At 43.9% G+C, this 12,433-nt stretch overlaps 1 long non-coding RNA gene across 1 annotated transcript in view; it reads left to right on the forward strand.

The window, feature by feature from the left end:
- Window positions 1-2,486: 2,486 nt before the first annotated feature.
- Window positions 2,487-12,433, forward strand: part of LOC125940086 (uncharacterized) — a 31,970-nt gene continuing 22,023 nt past the window's right edge. The window contains exons 1-2 of the long non-coding RNA XR_007463326.1: window positions 2,487-2,629; window positions 4,188-4,264. This is a non-coding gene — a long non-coding RNA (uncharacterized LOC125940086). The remainder of the gene's footprint in view (window positions 2,630-4,187; window positions 4,265-12,433) is intronic.

The following is a 12,433-nucleotide window of genomic DNA, read 5'->3' on the forward strand; positions in this document are numbered from 1 at the left end:
TCTAAGACCCTGTTTAAATCGTATGGAGACCGCCTTCAAGTTTACCAGTATTTCGACATACTCGTGTACCCGTCGTGGTTGCTTAGTGGCTATGGTGTTAGGCTGCTGAGCACGAGGTCGCGGGACTGAATCCGGGCCACGGTGGCCGCATTTCGATGGGAGCGAAATGCGAAAACACCCGTGTACTTAGATTTAGGTGCACGTTAAAGAACCTCAGGTGGTCCAAATTTCCGGAATCCCCCACTACGGCGTGCCTCATAATCAGATCGTGGTTTTGGCACCTAAAACCCCATAATTTAATTTATTTTTAACATACTCGTGTAACCGTATCTGAACGCTTTCTCGGTAGTTCATGCGGCTGGCTGCTTTATGGTCTAATATTGAAAGTTCTGTTCAGTAACATCAGCTAAAATTAGATTTTCTTGAAAACGGGCGCGCGCTAAATGTACTAAACCTAGAGGAGGTTCGCTAAAATATACTACTGCTACACTGTTTGTCATGTAAAATATAGTGGAGTTTGAAAAGGTCACAAAGTTCGCTCAAATTAACGTTTAATTAAGTGCATATAGCTTGCAGTAGCGTCGTGACCTTTAACGCCCATCAGTTCACTCTGACAGGTCATTAGCGTGGCGCTTGATTGTTTAGTGACGTAAATGGCTGAACACTCAAATATGTTTCATTATAATGTTTCGCCATGACTGTGATTTATGTAACGAACGTTTCTTCTTCGAAAACATAAATTATCAGCTTTTCTTGGTCAGCTTTAAATGCTATAAATGCTTCAAACCAAAAACTCTTAACAGAGCATCACAAATTGTGACAAGTGCATTAGGTGGAGAATGTAGCCCTAATGATCCCTAAAATTTCGTACAAGTCTTATCCTGTTGACTTCTTATGTATATGTGCTTTGAATTTATGTAAATGGCATATGAGGGGGCACTAGCCTTTTGTTGTTCCAGAATTCTAACCAATAGTTCACGTCAGCAGCATTGTGATATGCCGGCTAGGCTACCTTACCATCGTACGTAGGAGTGCTTTCTTTAAAGCATGATACGGAATGGCGTATCAAGAACTCCGCCGGAAACTGATATTGGGCATTAGCGACGTGACGTAACCTGAGTATTTGGCTCATCCTTTAAACACTTTTGACAACACCGTATATACACTATTTTTACAGACGCGAGAAATAATCTAGGCTTCAAGCGAGAACGCCGCAGAGCAGTGAATAAATAGGCATTCTTAATTGAGCAGAACGCCGTGCTCGCCTTTAATGACATTCGAAGGTCTTTAGCAATCAATGACATTCCCAGTTCACGGCCTGTCGCATTATAATTATTATTACTGCTACTGCTGCCACCGCCAACACCGCCACGACTACCCGCTCTGTCGAAGCTGCTTTGAAATATACTAAGCCGAAAAGGAAATAGGTGATGATTCACGAATGCCTTTCATGCGTATTATTGAGTAAAAAGAAAGTTTACTGCAAAAATGACTTCAGTGTAACTGCCGCCGTTTGCTATGAGAGTTAAATTTACAATATGAAGAGTAACATTCATTGTAGGCTACATTGTTCATCAGTCATGGGGGCTAAGTGGCTATGGCACTGTCTTGATAACAGGAGGTCACGGGATCAAATATTTCAGAATTTCGATGCAGGCGAAAGGCGAAAACACGTGCGTAGCGTGGATTGGGCGGACGTTAAAGTACCCCAGGTGGTCAAAATATATCCGGACTCCCCACTATGGCATACCTTATAATTTGATTGTTGTTATGGTATGTAAAATCCACAGTTTAGTAATGCGAAAGCATTATATACAACAATACGCGAAAATGCGTCGGCGTTGGCGGTGCCTTGACCGACTGTGGTACTAAATATGGCCGACGGCGCGAAGAGTAAGAACACGTCAAAAATGCTAAAATTGACGTCGAATTTCACAGGGAGGTTCCTGTAAACAAAGGAAATTAATGGCCTTGAAAATAAAATTTGATAGATGGCGGTCTGCGTGGGAATCGAGCCCGGGCCTCCGGGTTGTGAGACGCGCAAGCATTTCCGACGCCACGGTGCCTCCACGGTTATGGCTGACTAAAGGGGTGCCTAGTGCGTGCGTGATTGCACACGTCACGTCGCAGCCATCTGGCTGACAAAAGGTTTCACCAAGGGGAGATAAATATTTCGCATCCCCACACGCAAGAAGTCTCAAGTGTCTGCCGAAGTATTTTTTTGGCCGCATGCTCCATAACGCCGCCATGCTTGCTGTTTGAAACACGGTTGGGGCTTCACGGCCACATCTTGTGGCCTAAAACCGCGAGTGGGCTGACTCATTTGATATCTTAGTCGGAGTTTTGTGACGTCAACATGGCATATGAAGCTCAAGAACGAATGCAGCAACACTGCACTAATTTGCTCATTCATCATACCCCGCACGTCCTTTCAAAAATTCTGCGTTTCAAAATATACTCATTATGTGTATAGGTTAGCCGTTGCAGTTCCACAGCTTCTCTGAGCTGTTTAGCGTTTATTACTGACCGCCCACTCGCAATGGCGAATTTGGATTCCTCGACTGGGTAATAAAAGACGAAGCTCCGTACCAATCTGCGAGCCATTTTCCTGTCTTCAGATCCAACAATAGTAAGTACTTAATTTTTCAGTAGAAAACACTCTTAGAATATAGAGATGGCTTCTAGCGCTCCACGTTAGCTTAAAAGCTATTGAGTTGCGTTGCTGAGCTGAAGCTGGTGTAGAACCTCAGAACAGAAGTGTAGACGTGGCCGAATTCACTGGGCGTACAACGTTTTCCCAAGGTGCTACTCAGCCTCACATACCATGCAAAATTATAGAAGCTCTTGAAGCGTTAATAAAGCATTCCAGGTTGTTCTGTTGCACAGGAAATAACGACCAGTCATGTATAGTGTATTTCTCAATCGTTGCATTCACTTTCATAAAGTACACTGCATTCAATATCACGCAGTCTGCTTAGCCATCCGGAAATGTTTACCGGTGACTTCAATTTAAGGTATGAAAGAATTAATTTGACTTTGTTATATATAAAACGAAATATCTTGTGTATTGAATTTCTAATATCCTTGTGCCAGGCCAATCTATCTTTTTTAGTAGTTGATTGCTTCAATGTGTACGTATCACCTTACAGTCAGCTGTAAATAATACGTACTTAAGCAAAGGAAATAACTAATAAAATTAACAAAACCCATCTCACGATGAACACTGACGTGAGTGTGATTGGCATTGAAGCGATTTAGGGATACACCCCATTGCCATCACTAAATCTTGTCATGTGTGAGGTCGTGTATGCACCCGGACTGCTTTTTCACTTTTTTTCTCCTAATATTCTCTGTGACCTTTGGCCCTGCAGCGCAGTTCTTGACAGGCGCATGTGTGAACGCCGTTGTGGAGGGCTCGGGTTTAATTTTGACCACCTGGGGTTCTTTAACGTGCACTACAACGCAAGCACACGGGCGTACGATTCATACGATGTTTTCTAAATATATATGACATAGGTTGAATTCCACGTGGCAGCGGAAACGTTTTATGTCCCCGCTCCTGTAAAATAACTATACAGGAATGACTGTATTTGTAAGTAACGCTAACAAAATATTGCGAGCATCCGTAGGATTGCATTTTCGAGAACATTACGCCAACCTTGAACTATTCAATAAACAATTCGCCAGGATGGATAATATCCACTCGATGGATATTAAGCGCTACTCAAAACGAGATTACGGGTTTGATTCGTTGGCGTGCCGACCACGTATAACAGTACCGACTACCGAAACGCCAGAACGCACGTATGCCGTGAAATGGGCCCACGTTAAAACAACGCGATCTGGTCAACATTATTTCACAGCTACCCACTGCAGCGTCACTCACAACCAAGTGCACAAATTTGCACAAGAAACTATAGAGATCAAAGAAATCAGAAAACGTGGGATCTAGTCTCATGAAATAACGCTTCTTTGCAATTTAATGGAAGGGCCGGCAACTTCCTGTGGCCCTCTGACTTGCCAAAATAAAATAGCGATTTGAAATTTTGATGATTACACTGGTTGCTTTAAGGTTTATTCGGAATGTTAATCTCACGTGTGTGTGGAATCGATACCTTTAAGACATTCAATATTTCTTCCCAAAGTATGATAGAATGAACGGTGCTTACTGATCCCTTTCTTTTCAGAAGCATGGAACTTTTACTCACTGGGAGGAAGACGTTATTCATGAGCTGCTTTTTCTTCGTTACCTTCACTCGTCCGAGTACGTTGTCTCACACGAATGTATTATTTTTTTGCATGTTGCCGGTGACCGGGTTCACTGCTTTTATGACGTTATTGTTCTCGCATAAACTGCAATTTATTTAAAGAATACGTCGCCAACATTGCAGCCACTTAGTTCCATTGGCCCTATAGTAACCTAAATGTACGCATATTGTTATACTACAGTAAGAAATTTATTATTAACTACCCATTGTACTTAAACATACCATGATGAGTTCTGCAATTCGATGAGCGCCGAATATGCTGGTCGTTATCGTTTTCTTAGTAGGGTTGCTTTATTCGGTGGGTTCAGTTTCACGCAGTATTCAGTTCTATTCACCGTATTTATCATTTGTGCTAATGTTTCTGCCCATACAATCAACGAGAGAGAGAGAATAAACTTTATGTAAAAGAGCGCGCAAGCGTAGGTACCACTTCCGCTCTGCAGTGGGTAGTACCCTGAGCCCAGGAGTCCAGCGGCCTCAGCTGCCCTTCTCGCTCGGTGGACCAGGTTGAGCTGGTCCTTCGAGTCGGAGCTGAACAGCTGAATTGGAGTGACATCCGTTATGAGTCAGAGTTCTGGTGTGCTTGCCCAAGGACATACCGTGTGACAAAGCGCCGCGCATTCATCGCAGTAGGGGCATTTATTAGAATAAAGCGCAGGTTGTACGGTGGGGTAGACTCAAGTGTGAATATCCATTTGTTTGCAGTTTTCGCCATAGCACGGCTTCTTCTCACGTGAGAGAATTATGACGCGGTGGTAGTGTCCTTCGTGAAAGGCGACAGTTTCTCAGAATGAGCTATTGTCTACTTTTTTAACGTGATAGCGTTATGGGCCCCGTGTGGCAGAAAATCCGGTGTCGGTGTGGGCGTGGACGCGCCGGCATTGGTGAGAGACAAAGTTATCCTGACGATGCAGGCCCTCCACGTGGCGCTGAGGCAATAGTGAACAAAATGTAATTTCTCAAAGTAAAATTTGCGACAAAAATTGTAAAGTACGACTTAACTAAAACCTACAGACATGATAGCATGGGATTGTAATTTGAATGTACGAGAAAACGTAATTAGGTTACGAAGAAACTCAAACACAAACCCCTTTCCAGTATTTCTACCATACCAAGAGCGGCGCACCAGGGTAGGTTACTTGCAAAAACACCATCCAGCTGGCGCTCGCCTGCTCGGCAGCGTAAAATGGCAGCGGCGCGCAGAGGCGAAGGTGGAAAAAAAAGAAAGCTGCACCTGTCGGGACGCATCCCAAGCATTCAGAGATCTTTGAATGATATCGCGTTGCACTTTTAAAGGCGAAGCTTAAGCGTCCTCTAAATTTTTAAATATATTTTGCAGGCTTTCTACTGAATGCTCAAAAAAAGAGCTACTCAAGAGCTAGCTAGCATGCCACAAGCAACAAAAATTGTTGTTTTCAAACAGTTTATAACACATATTTCTAACATATCTGTCCAAATTGTAAAAATGAAAATGTACAATCTTCGTAATTCATTACAATCTAATAAGGTGTGCCCCACAAAATTACTATCAGAGGCTGCAGAAGACTACCTTCTTTCGAAGTCATTTGCCGCGAAGCAAGCAGCTATGCGGCCATTTTTTAAATATCTGTTGTACAGTATCTAGATAATAGACGGGAGAGTGTATCTTTAGGTGGCTTACATTTTTGTAAATCCCATAAAATATAATCAAATTACGATTCTACAGTACCTTTTTGCTGAGGCGAATATCTATAGCACAGACCACATAATTTATAACTCGATTAGCCTAGTTCTATGTGTCATTGTCCTGATTAGAAACACTAACGCTTATATATACATTCAAAATTTTGATCTAATCGTCATAAACATCCAGGCACGTCTTTTCAAGTTTCCCAATGACAACGCTGATCGAAAATAGCTCAAATTAATGAATTAACCGAAATGAAGACTAACCAGGATTTGTGTTTTCGCCAGTACGCACCCATTGCGGCTCCATATTGAATGTATATAGTTATTTGTTCTCACTGATACATATACTTAATTTTTTTTTCGTGTGTGTTGCGATTTTCTAACACGCACTGTTGTTTTAAAGAAGAAATTTTGCGTCGTTAGTTACTGCTTGTACCTTCGTTTTCCAGATGTTTGAAAGTATAGTTTGCTTCGTTGTTAAAATGATCAATTAAGGACAATGCTCCTACGTGGCGGTGACGCCCGGCTCTTGGTACGACTTTCTTGCGATATTGTAGTCGATGCAAATGAACCTTCCCTCTCAGTTTCCTCTTTCTACAACATGAGACGGATTGCCGATGCACTATATTAAATGCAGAACTTGCACAGTGTTTATCATAGTCATGAGTTTCTCTGAGTCAATTCGGGACTTTTACGTGCCAAAACCACGATTTTATCATGAGGTTCGCCTTCCTCCGGGGACTCCGGATTAAGTTTGACCATCAGGGGATATTTAACGGGACCCCAGTGCACGGGACACGGGCGTTTTTGCCTTTCACCCCCAAAGAAATGCGGCCGCCGCGGCCGGGATACGATCCCACAATCAAGTCTTTCCCAGCACACTATATATATATATATATATATATATATATATATATATATATATATATAGAGAGAGAGAGAGAGAGAGAGGCCTCGCCTTCATCAAGCTGGTCCACCAGCCGGAACGTGAGCAAACTATGCTGTGCAAATCCAACGTACGTTGTACTATATTTCCATCATTTACAACCGGGGCCAGCGCGATTTCCTTAGCCACAACTATATACATATATATATATATATTTATATATATATATATGTATATATATATATTCACGCGATTGGACGCCACTGTGAACAAGATAACACGGTGGCTTTGTTCTGACTACGAACCGTTCAGTTGGTTCCTCTACTTTATCGTCTTCGCCGTGCCTTTTCTCCTCAAAACGCTAGGTGACATTAGTCCCCCTCCATCAGTCCCCGACTCGATGCCGCACCAGCACAAGAGCTGTCGACGTGAAGGCAAGGCGCCGTCAGGAAATACCTCGTAAATAACGCCACTGCACGTTTCAGGAGCTCGTACGGTCCAAAATAGCGGCTTAAAAGTTTTTCAGAGAAGCCTAGATGTCGAATAGGGGTCCACACCCAGACTCGGTCGCCGGGGTGATAGGTGACGTTTCGCCGGCGGAGGTTGTAACGTCGTCCTTCGGCACCTTGTTGGTAAGTGATGTTTACGCGAGCCAGTTGGAGGGCTTCTTCGACGTACTAAGCGCAGTGCTCCGCGTCTAGAGCAAGTTCATTGGTTTTGTTGCACGGAAGGATAGCGTCGAGCATGGTTTACACGTTGCGTCCGTAAACAAGACGGAGAGGTGAGAATCGCGTTGTTTCCTGTATTGCCATATTGTAGGCAAACGTGATGTACGGAAGAATCTTGTCTGACGTTTTATGCGGCACGTCCACGTACATTGACAGCGTGTCTGCTATGGCTTTGTTCAACCTCTCCGTCAATCCATTCGTTTGTCGATGATAGGCTGTTGTTTTTCGATGACTCATGCAGCTCAGTCTGAAAATCATCATCATTATTCTATATGTATGTCCACTGCAGGACGAAGGCCTCTCCCTGTGATCTCCCATTACCCATGTCTTGCTCTAGCTGATTCCAAATTACGCCTGCAAATTTCGTAACTTCATCACCCCACCTAGTTTTCTGCCTTAGACTGCACTTCCCTTCTCTTGGTATCCATTCTGTAACTCTAATGGTCCACCGGTTATCCATCCTACGCATTACATGGCCGGCCCAGCTTCATTTTTTTCCTCTTAATGTCAACTAGCATATCGGTTATCCCTGTTGGCTCTCAGATCCACACCGCTCTCTTCCTGTCTGTTAACGTTTGGCCTAACATTTTTCGTTCCATCCCTCTTTGCGCGGTTCTTAACTTGTTCTCGAGCTTCTTTGTTAACCTCAAAGTTTCTGCACCGTATGTTAGCACCGGTAGAATGCAATGATTGTACACTTTTCTTTTCAACGACAGTGGTAAACTCCCAGTCAGGATTTGGCAATGTCTGCCGCATGCGTTCCAAACAAATTTTATTCTTCCGTAAATTTCTTTCTCATGATCAGGGTCCCCTGTGACTAATTGACCTAGATAAACGTACTCCTTTACAAACTCCTGAGGCTGACTGGCGATCCTGAATTCTTGTTCCCTTGCCAGGCTATTGAACAATGTGTTTGTCTTCTGCATAATAATATTCAACCCCACTCTTACACTTACTCGGTTAAGGTCCTCAATAATGTACTGTAATTCGTCCCTATTTTTGCTGAATTGGACAATGTCATATGCAAACCGAATGTTGCTGAGATATTCGCCGTTGATCCTCACTCCTAAGCCTTCCGAGACTAAGAGCTTGGATACTTCTTCTAAGCATGTCGTGAATAACATTGGAGAGATTGTGTCTCCTTGCCCGACCCCGTTCTTGATAGGTAACATTCTACTTTTCTTGTGGAGAACCAGGGTTGCTGTGCAATCATTGCAGATATTTGCCAAGATATTTACGTGTGCCTCCTGTACTCCTTGATTTCACAATGCCTCTATGACTGCTGGTATCTCTACTGAATCAAATGCCTTTTAATAATCTATGAAAGTCATATAGAGAGCTTGCTTTTACTCCGCAGATTTCTCTATTACCTGAATGATGACATGGATATGGTCCATCCTAGAATATATCTTCCTGAAGCCAGCAAGTTCTCTTGGTTGGCTGAAGTCAAGTGTTGCCCTGATTCCGTTGGAAATTATCCTGGTGAATATTTTATACAATACTGAATGCAAGCTAATGGGTCTATAATTCTTCGACGCCTTCCTTCTTATGGATTAGTATATTATTGGCGTTCTTCCAGCTCTCTGGTACACTTGAAGTTGTGAGGCATTGCGTATAAAGCGCCGCAAACTTTTCAAGCATTATATCTCCTCCATCTTTATTGAAATCGACTGTAATTCCATCTTCTCCAGCGGCTTTACCCCAGGTCATGTCTTTCAAGGTATTTCTTACTTCATCGCTAGCTATAAAAGGAACTTCTGTATCCTGTTGATAGCTACATCGAATGAAAGTAGCTTGGCTGCTCTGGGGACTGTACAGTATAGAATTCTTCCGCTGCTTTTACTGTGTCATCGAAATTGCTGATGGTATTACCCTACTTATCTTTCAGTGCACGCATTTTGTCTTGTCCATGCCAAGTTTTCTTCTCACTGATTTCATGCTGCGTCCATATTTTACGGGTTCCTTTATCTTTCCACGTTATGATTTCAGATATCCCTTACTTTCTTCTTGTTGATCAGTTTTAAAAATTCAGCGAATTCTATCTGATCTCTCGAGTTTGACACTTTCATACTGCAAAAGGATGGATAGTTGGGCGAGTTGGTACGGTAAAATATTCTTGGTATAAGCGCGAAGAAGACACAGACGGTTTGTTATTTCCAATAAAGATTTAGTTGTGAGTTAGCGCTCGTCCTGTCTTCTTCCGTCACCGTCCATATCTTCTTCGCGCTCATACCAAGAATATGTTGACACTTTCATGCTTTGTCGTTTCTTTATTAGGCCGTTTGTTACTTGGGAGAGCTTACCTACTTGTGGCCTTGGTACCTTACCTCCCACTTCCATTGCTGCTTCTGAGATCAGCCAAGTTATTTTTTCATTCATTACCTCTATGTTGTCTTTCTCTTCCTGTTCTGAAGCTGCACATTTGTTTGCGCGCACCAGCCGGAATTGGTCTGCTTTTACCCTTACTGCGCCTAGGTTGGCCTGTTTCTTCTTGACTAATTTTATTCTTTCTCTTTTCAAATTGATAGAAATCCTATATCTCACTAACCTGTGATCACTGCACTTTACCCTTCATAACACTTCTACATCCTGCACTATGCTAGGATCGGCAGAGATTATGAAATCTATTTTATTCCTTGTTTCTCCATTAGGGCTTTGCCAGGTCCACTTCCTGCTGCTGCGCTTCCTGAAGAAGATATTCATTATTCGGAGCCTATGTGTTTCCGCAAATTCTAGCATCTCTCCTCTAGTGTTCCTATAATCCATGCTGTAGTTAGCAATTGCTTGCTCACCAGCATGTTTTTTCCCCACTTTGCACTGAAGTCGCCCATGACTACAGTGTACTGGGTTCGCAACTTTCTCATTGCTAATTCAACATCTGCATAAACCGTTCTATTTCTTTATCATAGTGACTGGAGGTTGTACGCTCTACAATCATTCTATACCTTCTATTCAGCTTTATCACTACGACTGCTACCCTCTCATTAATTCTGTAGAATTCATCAATGTTTCCCGCTATGACGATCCTGAACACGAATTCAGGATCGCCAGTCAGCCCCTAGAGTCTGTAAAGGAGTACATTTATCTAGGTCAATTACTCACAGGGGACCCTGATCATAAAAAAGAAATTCACAGAAGAATAAAATTAGGTTGGAGTGCATACGGAAGGCATTGCCAAATCCTGACTGGGAGCTTACCACTGCCATTGAAAAGAAAAGTGTACAATAATTGCATTCTACCGGCGCTAACATATGGGGCAGAAACTTGGAGGTTAACAAAGAAGCTGGAGAACAAGTTAAGGACCACACAAAGAGCGCTGGAACGAAAAATATTAGGAGTAACGTTAAGAGACAGGAAGAGAGCAGTGTGGATCACAGAACAAACGGGGATAGCCTATATTATAGTTGACATTAAGCGGAAGAAATGGAGCTGGGCAGGCCATGTAATGCGTAGGTTGGATAACCGATGGACCATTAGGATTACAGAATGGATACCAAGAGAAGGGAAGCGCAGTCGGGGTCGGCAGAAAACCATATGGGATGATGAAGTTAGGAAATTTGCAGGCGCAAGTTGGAATACGCTAGCGCAAGACAGGGGTAATTGGTGATCGCAGGGAGAGGCCTTCGTCCTGCAGTGGACATAAAATATAGGCTGATGATGATGATGATGATGAAGCTTGACCCGTTCTTCTAACCTTACTAAGGGCAATAATATCCCAGGCAATACCTGATAATTCTTGAAACAGCCCTGCTAAGCTAGCCTCACTCGATAGGGTGCGTGTGTTGAACGTTGCCAGCTTCAGTTTCCAGTGGCGGCCTGTCCTGGCCCAGAGATTCTTAGGACCCTCTGCCGCGTCGCAGGTCTGACCACCGCCTTGGTGAGGTGCTCCGCAACCGCTGGGGACTGAGGGCCATGGGTTAATTCGAGGAGTCATGAGGCCAGTAGTGGCCAAATACTCCACCACGGAAGACAATTCCTGTTCTGGTGAGGGAGTGACTTTGTTGAAGCCTAGTTGGGCTTCCTAATTTGGTCGCACCTGGACTAGTGTAGCCCCACTAGCTCTCGGCAATATTTTTTTGCCGCTGTCAGCTGCCACTCCATGCCTCAAAATGTGGTGTACTGGAGGAGTATTAGAGCTTACCACCTTCGGATTAGAGGCCGGGTGTTCTACCTCTGCTCCACGCCACCACCCTTAAAATTTTCTCCATCATTCGTGCTGCAAAGGGCGTCAATCTGTCCGTGATCATACACAACGGGGCACCATGCTGCAGTATGATGTGGTCTACGAAGAGCTTCCCAACTTCGGAATCCCTGCTGCGGGACAGTTCTTTTGTGTCGGCATAAAGAGTGAGGTAATCCGTTGCAAAGATAATCCACTTGTTTCCAGTGGAGGACAAAGGGAAGTATCCTAGAAGGTCCATTCCCGCGAGGTCGAACGGTGTCTTAGGTGTTGAAATTGGTTGGAGTAGACACGCAGGTTTCCTAGGTGGTGTCTTGCGGCGCTGACACTCGCGGCAGCCGTTAACATAGCGGTGTGCGCTAGACGAAAGTCGAGGCCAGAAGTACTGCTGGCGCACTCGGCAGAGAGTCCTCGAATAGCCCAAGTGCCCTGACGTGGTTTCAGCGTGGCATGCAGAGAGGATGTCGCCACGCATGGCAGTAGGCACAACGAGGAGATAGGCTTTGTCACTGCCACGGGTATTTTTCTTGTACAGGATGCCCCTTCTGAGAGAAAAGGTGGATAACTCGTGAGCAATATGCCGCGAAAGTTGAGATCTCTGGCCCTTCAGGTAGTCGATAACCAGCTGTAATGATTTGTCTGCTCGCTGCTTGGTTGGCAAGTCTGAATCAGAAACAGCCCCGAGGAAACTATCGTCATCCTC

Source organism: Dermacentor silvarum, chromosome 9, assembly GCF_013339745.2.
Source record: "Dermacentor silvarum isolate Dsil-2018 chromosome 9, BIME_Dsil_1.4, whole genome shotgun sequence".
In the NCBI taxonomy this organism is placed as follows: Eukaryota; Metazoa; Arthropoda; class Arachnida; order Ixodida; family Ixodidae; genus Dermacentor; species Dermacentor silvarum.